The sequence below is a fragment of the Pinus tabuliformis genome, chromosome 2_2 (genome assembly GCF_031772625.1).
Source record: "Pinus tabuliformis cultivar Carrire ecotype Pingquan chromosome 2_2, CPIR1, whole genome shotgun sequence".
Taxonomy (NCBI): Eukaryota; Viridiplantae; Streptophyta; class Pinopsida; order Pinales; family Pinaceae; genus Pinus; species Pinus tabuliformis.
This window is the reverse complement of record NC_142300.1, coordinates 857,303,248-857,326,557: the sequence shown is the minus strand read 5'-3', so window position 1 is coordinate 857,326,557 and position 23,310 is coordinate 857,303,248. Positions and strand designations below refer to the sequence as shown.

At 36.4% G+C, this 23,310-nt stretch overlaps 1 protein-coding gene and 1 pseudogene across 2 annotated transcripts in view; one reads left to right on the top strand and one right to left on the bottom strand.

Annotated features, from left to right (window-relative positions):
• The window catches only part of LOC149195680 (uncharacterized), a 65,361-nt gene extending 51,495 nt beyond the window's left edge, over positions 1 to 13,866 (top strand). The window contains exons 2-3 of one of the 2 annotated variants that reach the window (XR_016254611.1): positions 9,816 to 9,871; positions 13,440 to 13,866. The gene's annotated coding sequence lies outside the window, so the exon portion shown is untranslated. The remainder of the gene's footprint in view (positions 1 to 9,815; positions 9,872 to 13,439) is intronic. The other variant, XM_089405403.1, reaches the window with a different exon arrangement.
• LOC149195681 (F-box/kelch-repeat protein At5g26960 pseudogene) lies at positions 7,284 to 7,745 on the bottom strand (annotated as a pseudogene).
• Positions 13,867 to 23,310: the final 9,444 nt, after the last annotated feature.

Here is a 23,310-nt window from a genome sequence, read left to right as displayed (position 1 = left end):
GAAAGCTCTTTTTCCCTACAAAACAAAAAAACACAAAACCCAACACAGACATGCAAAGAAAACGAACCTTACGGCTCGAAGTTAGCTTTAGCCGAAAAACTAAATATTTTCAAAAATGAACCTTGTGGCTCAAAGTTAGCTTTAGCCGGAAACTAAATATTTTCCTCAATGTTTCTGATTTTCCGAGATCACACTAAGGCGCAGGGAAAAGAGCATACACATGAGAAAAATCCTTCCTTTCTGTTTCTGATTTGCCCAGATCGCACAGAGTCGCAGGGCAAAGAGCATACGCAGAAATGAAAGGTATAGATCCGGTAATAAAAAAAGCTAAATAAACCGAAACCGAAATAAACAGAGAGAAAATAACTGTAAACTGCAAATAAACACTGTATACTTCCAGATCTTAAAAATGACGCAGCTAGGGCTACCAGAAACCTTTTCGCGTGAAACAAAAAGGGTTCCTCACTGGAACAGATGCTCCCAACACAACAGAGCAGTCCTCTCGGCCCGAAAGCAGTCAGAAACAATAGATCTAGGAAACGGCAGTCGGATGCAGTTCTACCGGCTTCAGATTTGGATCACCAACAGACGCGACCCTCAAATAACTCTGATACCATGTAGGAATTTACAGGGTAAGTTCCTCAGACAGAACACCAAAGGACACCACTCACAACCAGATCACAGATCAATACACCAGTATTTTTGATGTGGTTAAAACCCTCAAAGAGGGAAACAGTCCACGACCTGAGCCAACGCGGCCACTTCAGGCAATTTATTAATAAAAGAATGAAAATTTACATAAGCTTCTCTCATGCACGGATTACCCTACAAATGACCCTCCATGCGCTTTAAATAGAAATCATGGACCAATCGGGTGTCAAGCCACGGATCAAGTGTCAGTAATACCGAGGAGAGAATGAACCGTCGGATCACTACATATCGTGACCGTCAGATTGTAAGTTACAAAATGTACAAGGTAAAGAAACACACTTTACCTAACTCTATACTAGACCAAGTTGTACTTAACTATTTCTTATGTGTCGGAATATCCTAATAGAATCAAGTCGATCCGACGGACAGTTTGCGAGATATCAACTGCCCTAGTTTGAAGGAAGTTGCTGAAACTGAAGTTGCAACTGCAGAAGTAAAGTTTGACCTGTGTGGACCAGAAGATCTCCTCATCTGAACTGCGCTGTAGGTTCATCTGAACCTCCTTTGAAAGCCGCAACTTCTGGCGGTGGAATCAAGCCGATCCGACGGTTGGTTTGCGAGATATCCACTGCCCTAGTTTGAAGGAAGCTGCTGAAACTGAAGCTGCAACTGCAGAAGTGAAGTTTGACCTGCGTGGGCCAGAAGATCTCATCTGCACTGCGCTGTAGGTTCATCTGAACCTCCTCTAAAGGCTGCAACTTTTGGTGGTGGAATCAAGTCGATCCGACGGTCGGTTTGTGAGATATCGACTGCCCTAGTTTTGATGGTGAAGCCGCTAATGCTAATGCTGCTGATCTAGGGTTTGCTACTGCTGATATAAATTAGATTTATTGTACTATTTCTCTCTGCTGAATTATTGAAGAGAAAAGAAGATTTGATCAAAGGGTTTCCCCACACATTGTGGGGTTTGTCCCTGGCTAGCCGCCACATCTTGTGTCTCTTGTCATGGCTTGTTTTCTGTTGATCGTTTAATGTTCTATCTGTACTATACTTTATGTACATGTCATTGCGAATCTGTGGAATATAATAAGAAAAAGAAGTAAACTGTTATACGCATAGAACATACCATAACCTAACAACTATCCTCTAGATCCACATTCCATCGTGTCGCTGGTCCCCTTCGATACTCCGATGTCTGCCTATGTGCAAGATGTAGAGAATTGTGAACTGCAACTAGCTTCTCTGCGCTCTTAGAGGAAAGCCTATTCCTTTTGAGGGGGGATGCCTAGAAGCACCCCTTATGGGAAGTTGTGCCCCCCACACTGGGGAAACACATCCTCCTGCGTCTCTCCATGACTCCCCAAAAAAGGTGCGTGTGGAAATGCACCCCTAGACATCCCGGGTGCGGGGGGTGCGTGCACCCTACCCTGGGGGATGCGTCCTCTTGGAACACTGGAATTTCCTTAGTGAAACATTATTCAATGATGTTCTTTTTGTGACAAGAAAGATTCTCTCCAACCACACATTGTTGGAAATCTTGAACTCTTGCCGATGTGTCACTAAGGAAAACTTTTTTGTGTTGATGTGTTGCAGGATATCATTTTCCTATGCCAATGCAGGATCTTCTTTCTTCAATAATGTGTCCCGTGGAAGATTTTGCTCTATAGATATTTTTCTTAGAAAAGATCTGTCCTTGCCATTGATACATCACTCCATTTTCCCACCAATGTGATGTGACATTTAACTTTTGAAATGCGTGCTAACAGTTAGTTCGTGAGTTATAAACTCAAATTTTCACTTTCTTTGAACACCATTTGCACATAGTTGTGCAAGTGCTTACTCCAATAGGCCCGACACACGGTTCCCTAATTGTCAACCTCACATGTGATAGCTATGTCACCATTGACTTGTATACTTGCCAAGTGCCAACCACTCACTTGTGGATAGGTAAGCAAGCCCTTCACCATCTTAGCAAGTTCAATTTTGTTCGTTTAAGGAATTTTGATGGGACACTCCCCTTTTATTTCCCACAATTACAATAGTGGGTGGCATTGGCCTTGTTGGTTTAGCTTTCTTACTCTTGTGGTGAGGCTTGTATGTATTAGAGAAGGGGAACAAGCCAACATCAACAACCCCACCTTTGATCAGAGTATAGATACACTTGCCTCGGCTGAACTAGAGCACTTGCCCCACATTCAAGATCGCTTCACTAATCCGAGATTCTGAACTAGCCTTAGGATTTCTAATGGTTATACTTAGTTGTCGTTATGTTGATTCTGACGTCTATTCTCATCTTCCATGTTTTTCACTGCAAACAATTTTAATTTTTTACAGACTTCTGAGATAATTCTCGAATCTCAATAGTCCTTTGTGCCTAAATAAGCCCTCGGCTTACCATGCGTTAAAGGACACTTATAATAGAAGGCATGGGATTTTTCTGGAGTTGTTTGTCTTAACATGTGGTAATCACATTGCCTTAGCATTGAAACGACTAAACAAGCCAGAATTTGCTTGAATATTTGCTCCCTTAGGAACTTTCCCTCTCTCGCATATGTCCCTATAGGTTCAATAAGTGAGCATCAACCTGGTGCTGCTAGAGCTTTATTGCTGGAATGATTTTGGGGCTTGAGCCCTAAACGCTTTGCTAGCTAACGACCATGTCTACATTATCAAGAATACATAGATGAGAATTTTAACAAGGCATATCATGATACACTTTTATTGTTATTGGAATCTGCTAACTGGTTTAATATGGTTTATTATTACTATGGGTGGATTACAGGAGCTATCATGGTCCCTTACAAAACAAGAAGCAACAAGGAACCTGTCATTGAGATTCCTTTAGATAAGGATGAAGGGGAAGCATCAACCAGCAAACTAGGACCTGTTACCACTCAAACCAACAGGGGACCTAAAAGGGGTTCCTAAGAGGGGTTCTAGTATAGAGTATATAGTGATACTAATATTACTAAATTCAAAATTTATATTACTCAAAAATAGTTAAGACTGTTAAGAGTGAGGAGTCAAGAATCAGTGTGAGGTCATCAATATCTAGTGTCACAACTCAAAAGTAAAAATGGATAATGAACACTGAAAATAAAATCAACATCAAGGACTCAATCTCAATGATTGGTCCTCTTCATCCATTTGCTGCATGAAGTCATCAGGACCATCAATGGGAATGTTGCTATCTGAGTCAGAGTCACTCTCGTGAGTAACCAACATAAATCCAACTAAACCATGTTGTAGCTCATCTGGTGGATCCTCGTCATCTATCTGTTCACTATCCTCTAGATCCACATCCCATCGTGTTGCTGGTCCCCTCCGATACTCCGGTATCTTCCTATGTGCAAGATGTAGAGAACTGTGCACTGCAACTAGCTTCATGTTTGGGCCAACGAAGATATGCAACCCATGCTTTATAAGTCAATTTCTTTTACAATAAAATTTGTTTTTCTTTCTTTTGAAAAATATATTACATTATGATTCAAATATTATTATGAAGGCCGACACTAGTTACATTCTTCAACATTCCTTAATTTAAATATCCTTTAAAGGTACATGTCCAGGGTTCATATATATTATTGTCACTCCTAATCTGCTGTTTTTTACAAATTTGGGCAATGCTTCTAGCTGTTCTGCACACCCATACTTGCCCTTCCAACATTCACACTCCAAAAACTCCTGGAACACAGAAAATGACTCATGTATGTAAAGTCTAATCCCTAATAAGGATGTTGTTACGTATGCAAGATGTCTGACTCGGCTGAGTCAGATTGTGAATCGGCAAGTCAGACTGTTTGCTGCCAACTCTACTTGGATTTAGGGAAATCTGAGCTGGAATTGGCCAAGTTGGTCTGACTCAGCCTATTCTGACTGCATTGGTCAAAACTCTTAACTGTTCATTTGTGGTGACAACAAGAGATATTTGCCCATCTTCGTGTCTACTTATATATTTATTATACTACAGATATATTGTTTATGTTGTTTATGGAACAAGTAATTTCATACAATTATCTGTAGTAACCATGACGTCTGCTACAGCCTTTTATGATATTTGCAAGGGAGTAGTCTACCTAGGCGGAGGAATGGCCCGGTTTCCATCGCCGCCCGGAAAAACCTCTGGCTCCGGCCGTCGGCAATTCCTCCACCCTCCGCCACCCTCCGCGAGCTCCGCCCAGCTTCGCCACCCTCCGCATTAATGTCCACGACTGATAGATATCTGACAGACATTCCCATTTCCATCGCGTTTTGCCGCCGGGAGTTAATTCACCATGGAATTTGAATTTCTCCACCTGGGATTAACTTCAACTTCTATGGTTAAGGTTCTTCAGAGATTCAAATGGAGAAACCATGTTGCAGGTCCTCTGTCTTGTGTCTTCTTACTGTGTTTTTGATGCAATGTTCCGGGTTCGAATCCTGCTGCGCTCAGGAGATAACAGCTCCTGCTCCAATGCTTGAATCAGAAAAAGAAGCCCTGTTTTCAGTATTGGGTTCTCTGGTAGGAAGTGACTCGAATGTGAATGGGATTTATCCAGATCCTTGTGGTACCACACCTATTCAGGGATCTTCATGCGGATCGCTTAGGATGAAAGATTTTTCTGAGTATCTGCTTTTGTGTCTATATCTTTACGTTTATGTTTTCTTTGAACGTCCTTTCTTGGAATGAAGGTCGATTATTTGCAGAAATTTTAGGGTTTTAAGATCTCCGTGTTTTCCAATACCCATGGGATCAGGAAATATAACAAAGGGCCTTCCCTTTTAGTGCTTTGGTCGTGCATTCATGGCTGCAATATCGTAGACAGTCTTAAATATCTACTTGTATTGCTTAAATTTCATCTAATCGGCATACCTATGGCATTGGGAGATCGGTTCGAAGAATCTCTAATTTGGTCCGTCACAGATGAGTATGTGGATTCGAACACTGTATCTGATGAGGAGGTGGAGGCGCTCTCCTTTTGCGACCTGCCGATTACACAGGGAGTAGAAGAAGCAGCATGTGAATGGGGCAATATTGGATTGGGAGAGCGGTGGGATTCGAACCCGGGACGTTCGGACCAGGAGGATTTCGAGTTCGGCCCTAATTCCAGCCCTTCCAAACCCTCTGTGTGCACTCTGATCTGCACTAATAAGCCAGATGAGCTACGTCAGAGACCGTAAAATCTCAGTCAATTGGAATCCAGTTGAATGCCTACTCGGGTCTGTGCTAACATATGAGACACCTAACGGTTGATGACAATTTTGCTGGAAACACAAAGCTAATCAGCAGATGGAAGGAATTTGTTATATCAAATCAGAGAGGCAGATGGAGGTTCATGACAACCATGATAGCCAACATAAGTGGAAAAGGATGAACAGGAAAAGTTGGAGATTGAAGAACATATGAAGGACGGTAATTCAGATTCAGGAAATGGCCGAAACTGTGGCCTAAAGAGTCCAGTCTTCGGAGATACGATTAGCTGTCTGAGAGAAGAAAAGGGTGGTGATAGAATAGCTGCAGAGTATAGATAGCTGAGAGAGGCTATGGGGACCAGAGAAGCAGAGAGTAGACACTGAGGTCTGAGAGAGATTGATGAAACATCTTTCTGTGTTGCAAAGATTCTGTAGAACTTTCTGCAGTGTGAGTTAATATAGTGATTGAATCCAGAGTTGAATATTATTTCTGTGAAGTTTATTGTATTCACAAATCTTCTGAAATTAACACAAAGACAGAATTTTGCTCCCAATTTGTGTATAGAGGCATTGTTTGCACTTTTATTCTCATAAATTTTGAAGAAGGTTTTTGCCGTGTAACTCTGTATGGCTCAGTGACTGATATTTGTGGCATGTGGAGTTTAGTTTCTCCCCAAATCATCAAGACAGAAACTAATGAAAACTACACTAAGATGAAAAGCTGAAATTAGAGATCTCTAATCAGAGCATATATGTGTACAATACTCTTAAATTCAACCAACGCATTAAAACCACTTCTCCACTTATATGTCCAAGCAATCATCAGACAGGCAGTAGAAACTTACCTTTTGTTGCATGTAGACTGGATGGAAACCGGATTAGAATGTTACAGGAGCAAAACTTAGCAATATTACATAATTTTTTAATAAAAGAGCACACAGAAGTTCCATGGCAATCTTAAAAGTTGTATCTTATAGTGCCTCTGATGGGTCACATATGAAGCATACAGATCTGCAGATGATGGATATTAAACATCGATATTCCAGTAATCATACATACATTTTGATTACTTTGCACTTCTCTTGCTGCTGTAGTTAAGGAAAATATCCATAAGGATAGCAACATTCTACTAATTGGTTTCATAGCTGAAATCTGTAGCCAGTGAAAACGTATTCAATGGATTGTTCATGTCTGCAATGGTAATATATTGCAGGAAGCAACAGGAGCACTTACCTGAACCTCGTTTTGAGTTCCAGTTTGAACTTTGACATGCTGCTTCAAAGTGTCATGCTTGAGACTAGAACCTATTGAGAAAACTATTTTCTGCTTTTTTAATAAATATAGATGAGCTCAGAGAATGAATTATAGTAGCTAACCTCAACAAGCTTTCAAGAGGTCCACAACAGACAGTGAGCACTGTCCTGCAGACCTAAATAGTCATATCAATTCGAATTTTACTTTCAGCACTCTACAACAGCACAAGCTGCTCCATTTTGTACATAAGGTAAATCAGGCCCTCGCTGCCATTCCTGCAATTTGGTATCATAAATGAGAACCAACCCCTCTTTCAATCCTCGTGCATTCCTCCCACTCCTCAACAGATCATCAATAGACCCTCCAACTTGAATAATATAAACCAAACTCCCCATGGTAACACAGCTGAATTTCAATACATTGTCCATCCTTAGAGGAGATGGAATGGGAGGCTGCTTAATCCTAGTCCAAGAATCAGTATCTGTAACATATTTCCAGAATGATAACTTGACTGCATGACTCGACAACATATAGATACAGGATCCAACCACTGTACAAGCAATCACACAACCCCCCATAGGCAACGCCTTGGTCTTAAGCCAAGTATTCGTCTTTGGGTCGAAAGAATCCATAGAACTCACATAAGCATAAGGGTGTATAGAGTCCATTCATATTGCCAAACTTAAGCCCACCAATAACATAGAAGATGCCATTAACAAGTTTATGAAAATCCAGAAGCAAGTTTATGAACATTTTCTTCTATGATTGTCCTTGAAGCAAGTTTATGCATATAGTGATAGCAATTTAATGAGAGCTCTTGCCATATTTTGTTTGGGGGCAATATATTACCAAACCTAACATGCAAAAGCCTCAAGATTTCATATAAATTGGCACTGCAATTTGTAACATGAACTTGACTTCCCAGATCATGCCCGGGAAGTAGGTAAGAGATCTCATCCTTTAATGTAATAGAAATTCCATTTCTGAACAGTATAGTAGATGATTGTACAGGTTGCATAATGTAGAATTGTAAGCAGTACAGGTGACAACATAAATGAGCTATGTTCAGCTATCACATAAAAGAAAAATTCTTCAACCTCAGTAATTCTGACATATAGAAAGATCCTCATGTCTTTCATAAACATTTATCATTTATCACCCAGAGATAGCTGCAGAGTCTACCCTAGATTGGTTGAGTGCTATTACTCTACCCTTTGTCTCCAATATATATACCAAGGGTACCTAGTCTCAGGGCCATCATATCTTGTCTTGTATTGTATTTATTGTAAAAGGAGTTTCTATCCTCGAAGTGGATTGTATGCATTGACTTCTTATAAGATGAGGCCTGGTGCAGTTCCTAGGTGAGTTTGGCAGACTAGATTTTGGCATCTAAGTCAAAGAAACTCTAGCAGGGCCTTGGTTCACTGGTGTGGTTGACAATATTGAGCCATCCACCGAGCTCCATTCTTTCTGTGGTCTGCCCCATTCTAATGACATGTCAAAAGGAATGAGGCCAGGTGCCTTCCTTTTCAATTTTAATGTCTTCCTTTTCAATTAGTAATGCATAAAGAAACCCAGGACAACAGACAAAGTAGAAAGATTGAAGACTTCTGGTATTAGGTCTGAACTGTTTGAGAGCAAGTGAAAGTTATGACTTCTAAAGAAACTCTTAATTGAGTCCAAAAGCTGGGAATTAAGTTGAGGGAGGAGTATCTGCCAATCAACACTTGGGGCATTGATTATTTCTTGATTGAACTAGGGGGGAGTAATGGTGTCCTCATGATACAGTCACCTTTCCAACGGCCACAATGGGATTTGAAATTGTTAGAATTTGAAAGAAACAATTGTGATTCATCAGTTTCTTGCCTGTACTAGGGATTCATTGGCCTTGGATGTTACGAAAGCTTCCCCAGGATAACCCAGCTCAGCCCTCTTATCCCAGGCCATTATGCTGAAGACATTCTCTGGGTCTGCATTGGTACCTTAACAATCGAGATACCAGTACTAAGTTTTCATATTACAGATATGATTGCAAACTAGCAAAAGTTTGCAGGTGAGCAAACGACTGGACTTTTGGGTGTTTCCCCTGATAGTATTGACATCTACAATCAGTCCACTACTCTACTGGATACAAATTTTTCAAGAGAGCAGTCTATATCTGGATAAGAGGCTCAAATGGGAGTCAGTTTCTATTCATAATTTTATTGCAGTAAACACAGAGGCAAGGATATGCTATTCTTGGCATTTTCTTTTATGCTTGTCTGTGATTTGTTCATAATCTTATTCCCCAATAAAGGACTACATAGATAACATTTGCATTTTAATTTTGTGAATCTGTTTGGCTGGTTTCATTGATAATTTTACTCCCTGGTAAGAGAGTACATGGCATCTTTTCCTTGGATTCTGTGATTGAGGTAGTAAATTTTTGTCCCTCGCTATATTTTTTTGTTTTGTTTTTGAGGTATTTTGCATTCTACATTTGTGATTTGTTAGTTGGGAATTTTCTTCAAAAATTAATTGAGTTTTAAAATTCGGTATTTTTCCTTTTTGAGCTTTCTGATTTGGTGGGTTTTTGTTTTCAAATTCACTCCATATTTGTTTATGGTTTATTGCATAAAAGCCTAAAAACAGAGTATAATGGTAAACATGGCTCTTTTTTCTTTTTGGCTTATTTTATTAGCGAGTTTTGCAATATAAAATATGCATGCCATTGATATTTGGCCATTATATTGTTCAAGGTACCTGAAGGACTAAGTCAACATGTAGAGCCATCAAGGAAAGCACAGGCTAACTGGTATGCCTATCATCTTTTTACAAATGACAGATTAATTTACAAATGAATTTTTTTTCAGACTTGCAAAATAATTCAAACTCTGCTTTTATATTTTCATGGAGCACACTTTGAGAAAGTAGACCTGGCTTTATTCTTGCACATCCAAGAGAGTTTTTTTGTGTTGTGGGTCATTATGACCAACAATATCCAAGGCTTTAGGGTTCAGATTCCAGAAATATATATTACTACTAGTTTCTTCCAAGGGGCACATTAGGGGAAATATATTCCGAAAGGTACTTCTTCTTCCCATATATATAGTCTAATAATTCCCATGTTTCACCAGCCTGAGAATTTGTGATATCATGGGTTTGTTTTCCATTTAACAGAAGCACGAAGTGTTTTGTTCTGTGCAACAACTGCAAACGTTCCCAGAAACGATACTAATCAGATTCATAGAATTGGTGGAGAGGACAATCGAGATACCAGTACTAAGTTTTCATATTACAGATATGATTGCAAACCAGCAAAAGTTTGCAGGTGAGCAAACGACTGGACCATTGCTCTCCGAGTGTGGGATAAAATGTTTGGACTTTTGGGTGTTTCCCCTGCTAGTATTGACATTGCTAATCTCTACAATCAGTGCACTACTCTACTGGATACAAATTTTTAAAGAGAGCAGTCTATGTCTGGATAAGAGGCTTTGAAAGATATCAAACAAGGCCTACACCAAGAGAAAGAAAGTCTGGAAAACTTTGAAAAATTTGTGACAAAGATGATTAATGAGTGCACCATTTCTTCAAATGTTTTCTGAGAAGGAAGAAGCAAATGCAACCAATTGAATGGAGATTAAGCTCTCCATCGTATGAGATAATGGAAACAACTTGTTGGAAGAGTCCAATGTACAAACTTTGCAAATGTATTTTTATTTAGATTTTACAGATGGGGGATTTCATGTGACAGTGAGTTGAGATGAGTGCATAAATTCTGTAGGTAGACCGTAGAAATGTATTTTTAATTAGATTTTACAAATGGGGGATTTCATGACACTACAAATTCTAATTCACAGGTACTTAATAGATATAAGGCTCGAACAGATCTATGGTGGTGACAAATGTTTATGAAAAACATGAGAATCTTCGTATATGAAGTTAAAGCAATTTTCTTTTAGGAAATAGTTGAACACTGTACTTTGTGTTGTCACTGTCACATGTACTACTTACAATTCAACACTATGTAACCTGTACAATCATCAATTATCCTGTTCTGTTACATTAGAAGATGAGATCTCTTACCTACTTCCCTTGCAAGGTTCAGGAAGTCATGTTCTTGTTACAAACTGCAGGGTCAATTTATATGAAATTGTGAGGCTTTTGCATGTGCTATTTGGTAATGTATTGGCCCCAAACAGAATCTGACAAGAGCTCTTATTAAATTGCTAAGACTATATACAAGGACGATCACAGAATGAATCCCTAATATCATACACAAGGAGTGCCTCTCTGGCCCAAAAACGTTCAGATTATCTACCTACCTACTTGAATTCTATGATCTAGATACTTGCACTCACTTAAATAAGGTGACTGTACTTCAATAAAACCCTGCTTTGAAAAAAAAGATGCAGTAATGCGGCATCATTCACATTCGAGTCACTTCCTACCAGAGAACCCAATACTGAAAACAGGGCTTCTTTTTCTGATTCAAGCATTGGAGCAGGAGCTGTTATCTCCTGAGCGCAGCGGGATTCGAACCCGGAACATTGCATCAAAAACATAGTAAGAAGACATAAGATAGAGGACCTGCAACATGGTTTCTCCATTTGAATCTCTGAAGAACCTTAACCTGAGAAGTTGAAGTTAATCCCAGGCGGAGAAATTCAAATTCCATGGTGAATTAACTCCCTGGCGGCAAAACGCGATGGAAATGGGAATGTTTGTCAGATATCTGTCAGTCGTGGACATTAATGCGGAGGGTGGCGGAGCTGGGCGGAGCTCGCGGAGGGTGGCGGAGGGAAGAGGAATTGCCGGCGGCCGGAGCTGGAGGTTTTTCCGGGCAGCGACGGAAACCGGGCCATTCCTCCGCCTGGGTAGACTACTCCATTTGCAAGTATGTCTTAGTTGCCTGAATGGTATTAAATTAATAATTTTTTTTAATAATATTTTTTAAACGTACATGTCAAGGTTAATATGTATTATTTTCACTCCTAATCTGCTATGTTTTGCAATTTTGGGCAATGCTTCTAGCTGTGCTTAACAACCATACTTGGGCTTCCAACATTCTCTCGCTTCGAAAACTCCCGCTTAACACCGATACTTGCGCTTCCAACATTCTCTCACTCCAAAAACTCCCGCAACACAGAAAATGGCTCATGTATCTAGAGTCTAATACCTAACAAGGATGTTGTTACTTATACAACTTGTCTGACTTGGCCGAGTCAGATTGGGAATTGGCCACGTCAGATAGTTTGCTGCCAACTCTACTTGTTTTTAGGCAAATCTGACTTGGAATCGGCCAAGTTGGTTTGACTCAACCTATTCTGAGTCCTGACTACATTAGTCAAAGCTCTTAACTGTTCATTTATGGTGACCACAACAGATATTTGCCCATTATGACATTTATTTCTTTATGTCTATTTATATATGTATTACACTGCACATATATTGTTTATGGAACAAAAAATTTCATACAATTCTGTGCTGTAGTCATGACTTCTACTACAGCCTTTAATGGTATTAGCGATTATGTTTCAGTTGCTTTAATTAATGGTATTAAAATAAAATTTTTATTAATTATGTTGAGATGTATTTTATTTTGGAATAAGGTTTTTAGAATTTTAATTTAATTATCAATAATTTGAGGTGGATGACAGAGATTTAATTTTCATGGAATATTTTGGAATATTTTAGAATATTCATAAAAGTATACACAAATTAAAGGTTGAGATTTATCTTCAACACAGTTATGCTTTTTCTTTTCTTTTAATTAAATTGATTAATTAAAAAAATATCATATGAATGAGTGTCATCTGAAGTGAAGTGAGTGACGGTTTTTGGGCATGAGGTATTGATAATCCATGATATTATAACAAAGCCTAATTACAGATTAAGAAGCTCCATGGTAAAATAGGGGTAAATTTCAATGGTTTGGAATCTTTTTGTGTTTTTTTAATGTATACATGTTTAACTTAAATATCATTTTTTTAAATTAATAATAATCTAAAATAAGTTATAATTTAGTTGGTTATTATTATTATTATTAATATTTAATTTTAGCAATGTGAAATATATAATGAAGTATTTTGATGCTTAAATTTTTAAATATTTTAAAAAATAAATTTCCAAATTCATTTGAAATCTCCTAAATAATACAAACAAAACTACTTCTTAGGAAAAAACTACTCTGTACTGGTACTTTTCGTCCTTTGAAATGTAAAATATCATAATCTTCTTACCACATTATCTAACGTGTGCAGATTTGCTCTCATATTTTTATTTTTATTTTTAAATTCCAGATTTGAACTTTATATTATTTAAGTTCAATAATAGAAGTCTTTTTCCGGTGTGGTATAATGAATGAGAACTTCTTGCTACAGGTACAGTTAACTTCTTCCAACCGTTTCTATCCAAGTAAAGATGTATTGGAGGTTGAGCTACTGGACGCATTTTGTAGTTCACTTGCTGGGATTTAGTACTGCAAATTTGTATTAAATGCACATTTACTAGTAGGTTTGCATTTTGCAGCAGTCATTTGTTCTGTTGCTGTTATTACCAAGTCCTACTAGTTTGTTTTTTGTTTATTAAATCAAAATCTTAATTTTCAAAACATATAGAATAACACGCAGGCTGTTGTTTGATTTAGATTAAAAAAGTTTTAGTATATGGAGTGTTGTTCAAATTCCACACTCCTTGAAACGTCATCTGCAAATTATTGTTATCAATAGTATGAATTCTAGATGTGTTTTACTGTTGTAAAGCCATGAATTTTCAGAGTAAAGCCATGAATTTATATTATTTTTTCAAGAGGATCTCCGTTGTGCGCTTTGGTTACTTTCCTTTTCTTTTCTAGTCTGATTATATTTCATTTCATGGGGACAGATCTACTTCATTGCCATCTGTTTAATTAGTGCAAAATGGCTATTAGTTTACAGCACCTTAGATTATAGCAAGGCTCTTAAGTTAATTTAGTGAACTTGTTTTGTTGAAATATTGATATGATGAATGCTTTAGCATCACGTGAACGTCGTTCGTTTTTCATTTCAAAGATAATATTGCCGGTTATGCCACTCTTTTTTTCAGGGTTCTTGTCTTCCTGAAAATAAGAGCGACATTAACGACATTTTCTTATGAGTTGCTCTTTTCTAGGCCGCAAAAATTATGAACTCACTAAAATGTAGTTTAATGGTATAGATGTAATGTTCTTTATTGCACTAACAACATTAGTGAGGTTGAATTATGTATGTTTTTTCAACAGTAATGTCTTTTAGTGGTTGGAACAAACTTTTTCTTATTGTGATTGAATGCCTATATTTAGTATTACGGGGAATTATTAGGTCAATTCAATCTGGCCGTTTTTTCGCTGAAGCAACAAGTTCGGGGTATCTATTCTACTGAAGTCATCGCTTGGGGCTTGCACTTGGTCTCAGTTACTTTTGCACGTGTCTATATGCATTCAACTTGTATCCACAAGTGCAAGCGCAAATATTACTATGACAGGAGAACCTTGGTGAGGGCTATATTCTATGTTCTACCAAGTTTCAAGGATGGGGATGTAACACTACCTAGTCCCTTAATGCCTAATTAAGGATATGGATACCAAATTTTTGCTTTTCTTATTCAACTCAAAACATTTTTGTGAATTTGTCATCACTTTTTGCTCATCTCAAAACACTTTTGTGAATTTGCCATCACCTTTTGCTCATCAGGAGCTTCCCAACCATATAAATTTTATTGAAATCCAAGTCTACATGGTCGAGATGGGTCACATTGAAGAATTTTACTCTTGGTAGTATGTCAACATCATTGTGCAATTGCCATGTGGCTAATGATGTGGCACCCTAAGTCCATGCGTCACTTTGGGGTGGTGGTGTCACTTTGGGGTGGTGACATGTTAGCACAAGGCCCCTTTGTGCCCCTTTGTTCCTTTGATGTCCTCCATTGGCCCAAGGTTAATTACTTTATGATTAATTAAATTAATTAAATAACTTAATGTAATCATGTTAATGTAAATACATTTAACACTAATAATAAGTTATAATTTACCTCTTTGAATAGAATTCACATGTGTGTTGATGGTTGGCTGAAATAAGAAAGGTTGTCATTTGAGAACCACTGGCCCTTCCGCTGTTCGCCCATTTGAGAACCACTAACCCTTCCGCTGTTTGCCCATGGTTCCCATTGGTTATTGATAAAATTCATCAAGTTCCCAATTGTGCAACCTTTGAGTCAATTGTTGGTCACTGACTCCATTAGCCATCTGTGAAATTCATCTAGTTGCCTAATTGTGAAATATTTGACTTAATTACTAATTGCTGATGGTTGGTAAAATCAAGGAGTTTTCCTTTCAAAACTTTGGACATTTGCTGATAGTGAAGGTTTTGCACGTGCTGCATCAAACCTAAGATAATTTGCATTAAAAATTAGAGAGAATTATCTCTATTGAGATAATTAATCAAATTATGAAGGACATTCTTTGCATCGAGCTCTAAATGATCACAATTTGGATGGAATTCTTTTCTAAATTCTCTTATTCATGTATTCGTGAATGTAAGTAATTATATGTATATAAATATTCTCATATACTTCATGCATTATGTAAATTTCCACACATTTGATTAAGTTTAAAAAATTGATTAGTTTAAGTAACCTTTACTTGATATATATATGAACACAAGACAACTTTAGATTTAACTTTAGATAATCTCTATCATCATATTTACTAGGGATCACTATCCACCAAAATTTATGCAATTCATTGCGATTGAATACACAAGAAGATTACTCCCAAAAAAACTCTCAGATTAATAATCCTAAACGTTTAACCATTTAATAAGAATAATACAAATTCTATTTTTATAAATTATAAATTAAAATTTTAAAATATAAAACTCTAAATTATTAACTATTTAATAATATTAATATTAATTCTATATAAAATATAACCAATTAATATTAACATTTATTAATATTAATTTTAACCAATTAAAGATAACATTATATATTAACAATTAAATATATTATTATTCTTGAGCTTTGATTAAAATTTTCAATCCTAAATTATTAACCAATTAATAATAATAATACAAATTCCATTTATATAATTTAAAATAAAATTTAATAATTGTAAATTATTAATTATTTAATAATATTAATATTTAAGTATTGAGGGGTTTTGACAATGCATTATATTAGATATCATTTTTTGGGACTTACGTAACGCAGTTAAGTCCCAAAAAATGATATCTAATATAATGCATTGTTGAAACCCCTCAAAACTTGAATACAAAAGAGTGAAGGAAGCTCTACTTGAATGGTTCATGGGGCACAATACTTGCTAAGGTTTTGCAAATGGGGGTAGCAAGCTAAGTGGGATTGATTGTGGGGAAAATTCCACATTTAAGCGCGTTTGAGCCATAGGCGACTTGGGATGGGTGACCTCTTGGGAAGTCTTGTTTACAGGGTGCAAGCCTCGAAAGTGATGATTGACACTATGTGATTCATTTCACTAGTTTCAATCCCACTTCTTCACCCATGTGAGCATCACCTGATGCACTGAGTGCTAAGTGGACTATTCAAAAATCATGAGAAATTAGTTAGTTACGACTACCTTTCATTCGACTTACTTAATGCAGTTAAATTCCAAAAATGATATCAAATGTTAATATTATTATATAAAATAAAAAACTCAATATTATATTCCATTTTATTTTTTGACTTCTTCAATTACATTTTAACTCATTAAATTTTTGACTATTTATTTTAATCATTTTCTTTATAAAATTTCCTCATCTTTTAACTGTTGATGTTCTTAATTTAATATTTTATCCTTGTGACCGTTATTCAAGTCTCTGTCCTCTCATTACTTATAGGTTTGATCAACTCTCATGCTTACCATATGTTTACTTTTTGGTCCCTAATGATGGGTGGAGTGTCCACCCAAAACGTTGGACCAATAAATCTTCTTCTGACAATATGACTATAAATTCTTACTGAGATATATTAAGCTCAAGCATATATATATATATAAAAAATGCTACAAACTTTCATCGTCCCCTCGTAATAACCAAAATTTCTCAGATTTACTATGTTTCCATTAATTATAGCAACCTTCGTATATGAGTAGATATTTGGATCATGTATTATTATATCTTTACTCTGTCTATGTACTTATACTTGTATGGGTTTTGTTGATATTTATGAGCAATGGGGCTTACTCATACAAGTTCAATGGTCCTGGCTAGATTGGACCTAGATCTTACCCCTATAACAACACAAAGAGAGGCATTAGGTGACATACTTGTACACCTTTAAAACACCACAATAGGGTTGCAATGAGTGAATTTAGTTAAGGTATAAGGTTAGCTTTATCCTTAGTTTACACATTATAAGCGAGATTCATTACTCTAACCCCAATATGGTAACTTAAGGCTTCATGGAATCCCATTACAAATTAAAACTCAAAACCCAAGTCTTGGCCCAATTTTTTTTCAACAAAGAGACTTGCAATGCCATATAAATATGACAATATTTTGAGACCAATTGGATTTGATTATGCCATTATGTAATAGCTTTGAATTTACAGCTAGGAAGGTCTCAAAATATTGTATAATAGTTAGATTAGCTAAGGGTCCAAAGTTGATTTGCACATATTAATGTTTCAAGAACAACCATTCATTAACAAAGACTATAATCTCTTGCCTTTCGATGCTTTTGGGAAGCCTTAGAACACTTCATCTTTCTCATAAGTTTAAGGATTCAATCATGTAAGAACTATGGTTTAGAAAAAATTGAACCTTAAGGTTAGCTCCCACTTAAGGGAATTGTATCCAACCACTATAGTCACGATTAAAATGATCTTAAAATTACTTGACACTTAACTAATATAATAATTATGCAACCTCATGACTACAAGCCAATCCTTTTAACATGCACACACAAATGGACCCCAATATATAGAGTCAAAATCCTCAACATGATAATGTTCTTGAGCATAACGATCAATTTAATAATCGAAGATATATATGACCATTTAACATATGTACCATAGTTCAAGTTCCATACAATAGAAGACATTTTTTTACTTTACTAACATCACTAAAGGAGCAAAAGAACAATAATCTATGAACATGGACAACACTTGTTTGAAGTTTCTAGCTAGCAACTGATCTTGGAAGGAGCCATTTTCACTCAACTATAGGCTTAATTATACTTGTGTTGTCTACAACTGGCCAACCCCAAGCTTGGGCATCATACCACAAGGGGAAACTGTCAACAATTAGAAAATTGAGGTGGGTGAAGCCAACTCTTCTGATGATTGGCTTGACACACATCAATTTGTGACCCCCACTATTTAGCTAAGTTCCATAACTCTCTGGTGAATAATGGGCATGCAAAATTCGTTTTTAGAGAGCCCAAAATACATTAGCAATGGTCCAATCTATGATTATCACTTTTCTAGGCATATCTGTGCATCCAAAACTCTGTATAATCTCTCAGAACAATCCAACAATCTTACCACTTGGAAATGACAACATTCTACTCATGAATTTGTTTCCTAGGCATTCATACACCTCTACTCACAATATCTAGATTTCTCCCTCTGCATGAATGAGTGTTCACACCCTTTTCTAATTTGTGGGTTTATGCCCCCTTCCAAAATTTGCCATCATCAATGCAATTCGTTGTTCTACATGCTGATGCCTTAGTTTCTAGGCAACCCGTGGTCAACTTCGAAATCCAAGGAATGTACTCAGTCCATTCCTTCCATTGAATTCTGGAGCACTATTTTAGCTTCCACTCAAACTTCCATATTTATGAGTGTGACATTTCCAACTACCAAGTAATGCACAACTAATGACATCATGGGAAAGAGGGACAAGTTTTAGATTTGAATTCAAATTTCTTGGCAAGGCAATTCCTGTAAGTCCTCGCCAATTCCCCACATTGTGGTATCATAGTTCACATCAGCGCTTGCATTCCCAATTGGCTGCTCAACATTTTTAACTATTTGATAAATATTTACATACATATCATTTTTAACTGTTCAATTTGGTTTGTCGCAATGATGGCATTTAAATGCCAATATATGCGATACAATACCACTAACATATTCATTTCCAATTAATTATAATTTAACCCAAGGGTCAATATGGGGTGTTACAATACCCTCCCCCACAAAGGAATACTACCCTCGATATTCACAACAACCATTGGTGTTCTTTTGATTGCAACAACACAATCATTAATGTTCTCTTTTATGGTTGTAGCATTCCTCAATACTTCTTTAGCTACACCAACAACACAACATGGTCCTCTTAGTTATTCTTCCTTTGTCATTTTGCTTTCATTGTTTGGCTACCTTTAGACTTCTAACATTCCAAAAAAGGCCTACAATGTTTATTAGTGAATAAGTATATTAAAATCATTTTCCATGCATAAACATTTCCCAATTAGGATATGATATTTATTCAAACATGATACTGATTTGTATGATTGTGGATTGACACCCACATCATACCCAATGTGCTCATGATCCCAACTAGTTTGTTATTTACTCGTCTCCTCTTCCTTACAATCACTTTCCCTCCAAGGTTAGGCATCCCCTTTTTTGTTAAACAATCCCTTGGGCAATTCATAATTTGCCAATGTTTCCTTGCACAAAAATATTATGGAGACATGTGGAGTCTTATAGCCCAGGCATATCATAAGGTTCTCGTGTCCTAACAATATCCTCTTTTATGTGCTTTCTAGATCAACAACCATCACCTATTTTTCTAGACAACATGTCATCTCATCTATATCATAGAATCATAACAAAATCGTCATAATAACTCCAATTATAAATCCTTTATCTCAAACCCACTTCATATAGAAATATTATTATTAACCATGAGATCCTTATCATGATGTTTGGCTCATGTAGGTGGTAGTACCCAACCTTCTTTTTTGGAATTATGTTCATTTCCATATCCAAGGCCATTCCATATGCAATTTGAACTTTCAATCAACAAAACAATTGTTATCATACATGCATCAAGTCCTTTCATTATAATCATCTACAATAGTTCCTAAAATTATCTCAGGATTGTCACATATTAGCAATTCAATCATTTTTCACTGCATATCACATATCTTGGAAGGAAATATCATTGCATTAGTTGTATGCATTACTACCATTCCACATTTCTCAAAATACCATTCAAACATTTATTCTAATAATCAGAAGGCCAAAATTAATAATGGCAAATGGTTTTCTTTTAACTGGTTACATCTATCATCAATTTCACTTTGTATTGTGGGATGTAGGATTCACACCACTCATTTCAATGATTTATAGTTTCTTAGTTCTAGAAGTTGTTTCCTTTCATGACATGAAATCATGCATATGCTTGTCCCATGCAAGTATCCACCCATTCAATGCATTGAACCTGCACATCATTATAACTCATATTATGGGTGTCATTACTTAATCTTGCTACAATAACTCACAAATGAATCACAAGGGTTCTAATCTATCTCACTGGGTATTAATGTCAATACCCTACTATCAATGACAATGACTTCTTGCTTTTGTCATACCCATTGGGTGTTGATGGCAATTATGCATTATGCATCAACCGATTCATGCATCACTAACACACTTCCATCATACATATTTTATGTTTCACTACATTTTATCAAGGGACCTAGATTTCTCATCATGAGGTTCCCCTTTTACAACATTTTTGCCTTTGCTATTGTAGGTGTTGGTCTTCCTTTTGGTCCTAAAGCATTGCCATAGCTAAAACTAGTTCACTTGGAACAATATATGACACTACAGTAAACCAAACAGTTGTTACACTGATAGGTGCGCCTATTTTATAATAGAGCTTCCAAAATTTTATTTAATCAATAATTATTAGGTGGATGGTAGGGATTTAACATTCACGGGATACTAGAATATTCCTAGTAATAGTCACAGATCAAAGGTTGATATTTGTCTCAAAAGTGGTTAAGCCATTTCTGCCCTTTTAATTAAGTTGGTTATTAAAAGAAATGTTATATGAACATGACTTATGGTTTTTTGGGCATGTGGTATTACTAAGCCATGGTATTGTAACACATACTATTTAGAAGTTAAGAATTTCCATGGTAAAGTGGGGGGTGAATCTCTATGGTTAAGAATCCCGTTACATAATTTTCTTTTAATGCATATATGTTTAAGTCTCACGCACCCATATAATTAATGGTAATCATAATAATTTATTCTTGGCAATATGAGACACATCATGAGGTAAGTGTTTTGATGCCTATCATTGTTTACTAGCCATTTAATTTATATGGTTGCACTTGTTGATATTCAACATATACTTTTTTTATTGCATCATTGTTAGTGGCCTACATATAACCTCAAAACTTCTTACACTATCATTTACAACAACATAATGAAAAACACAATTTATCTCATGTGTGCATTATTAGCACACTCTCAACATTCAAATTCATAAAATTTTCACATTTACTATTAATTATGTTGTTACTAGGGAAATCAAACATTCATTTGTTGGAAATACTGAGAGGGGGGTGAATCAATATATCGTTACTTTTAACAATTTTTCACTTTTGTTAGTTTGAAATCTCATCACATAATCAATCATCAACACTAAGCATGATCATAGATATTAAAGTGCAAATCTAAATTTGAAAGAAGAAACACTTGCATGTTTGTCAGCTAGTCTTCAACTTATTACAATCACTTGTAAGGACACCAATCCTTTGTAAGCACCAACATACAAAAATTGCAAGCTCCAAGCTGTTAAGAAGATGAGGACACCAATCCTCAATAAGCAACAACTTACAATGGTTCAAGAGACAACATCTAGGCTTGGAATTTGTTCAAAGAAACTCTACCCTCTTGGCAACATGTACCACGAAGAATTTTAAGGATGAAAATTTATTTTAAAGTTTAGAAACCTTGGCGAATCTTACTAGTCATTAATATGCAAGTTGTAAAATGTTTGGCGATGTTTTTGTAAAAATATTCAAATTTCTAATTAGTTTATATAGTCTCTAATTTTTTTTTGGCATTTTTTAGGGTAAAATAATTTTATACTATAAATTTGGGTGAATAATTCTTAGAAAAAATGGAAAATGGAAAATCTTGTTTTTTGGAAAAAGCATGGAAAATTAGCCCACTTGTGGATTTTAGCCGCTAAAATTTTCCCTGGCTTGTTCACAACTTACTCTAGGATGTGGCCTCCAACTAGGACTTGGCCTCCAAAAGGTCTACAACTCAACCTCTAACTGGGACTACAACTCAAACTCCAACAAGTCTATAATACAACCTTCAATAGGGATATTGTTGAAAGAACTTGTCATTGATGTCAAAGTCTGTCTATATGAAAGAGAAAGTCACATATTCAAATAACACATTTCGAAATATTGTTTTTGGATTTTTGATGCCCCATTTGACTACGCTATATGTGAATGCATTTTTACTCCATTTACATATCTCAAATGGAAGAATAACATATATGGTTGGAAGCTCATTTCGAGACCTTTCTAATGGTATATGACACACACTCTAACTCCTCACAGTTGAGGAGAAATGATCTTTTGGATTTTTGATGTCCCATTTGGATACCCTATCTTTGAATGCATTTTTATTCCATTTACCTAGCTCAAATGGAAGCATAACATATATGGTTGGAAATCTTATTATGATATATCTCCATTGATATATGGCATTCCTTCTAACCCCTTATGGTTTAGGAGAATAATTTTTCAAATATTCACTATACATTCTGCCAATTGCACAAGCTAGTCTAGCCAATGGACTAGTTGGCCCAACTGGTGGACAAATCAGTTCAGTCTAGACCCCGAATGTGTTGAGAAATATAAGGGAAACTAGATTAGGTGATTTCTCTTACTTTTATAACTGTTTGTGATGTATTTTTACTTAACTTGATTAACTTCTTCTTTCAAGCAACTACCAAACAATGAAGATCAGTGAGAGGACACAAAATATAGGCTGCAAGCTAGGGAAAGAAATGTTGGGTGTGTGTTATATTCTGTCCATGCCTGCCTTGTTTGTTGCGACAAGTGCAATAGGGGGGTTTTTAGGGGGGGATAGCCCCCCTACATGGAATCCAGGGCAACACCCAAAGATTTTTTTTTTTGAACCCTATATTAGGTGGGTTTTGCACATGGTTTTGTGCATGATGGTTTTCTGCCCATGGTAATTTGTAGAATTGGTCAAGGGAACTACAA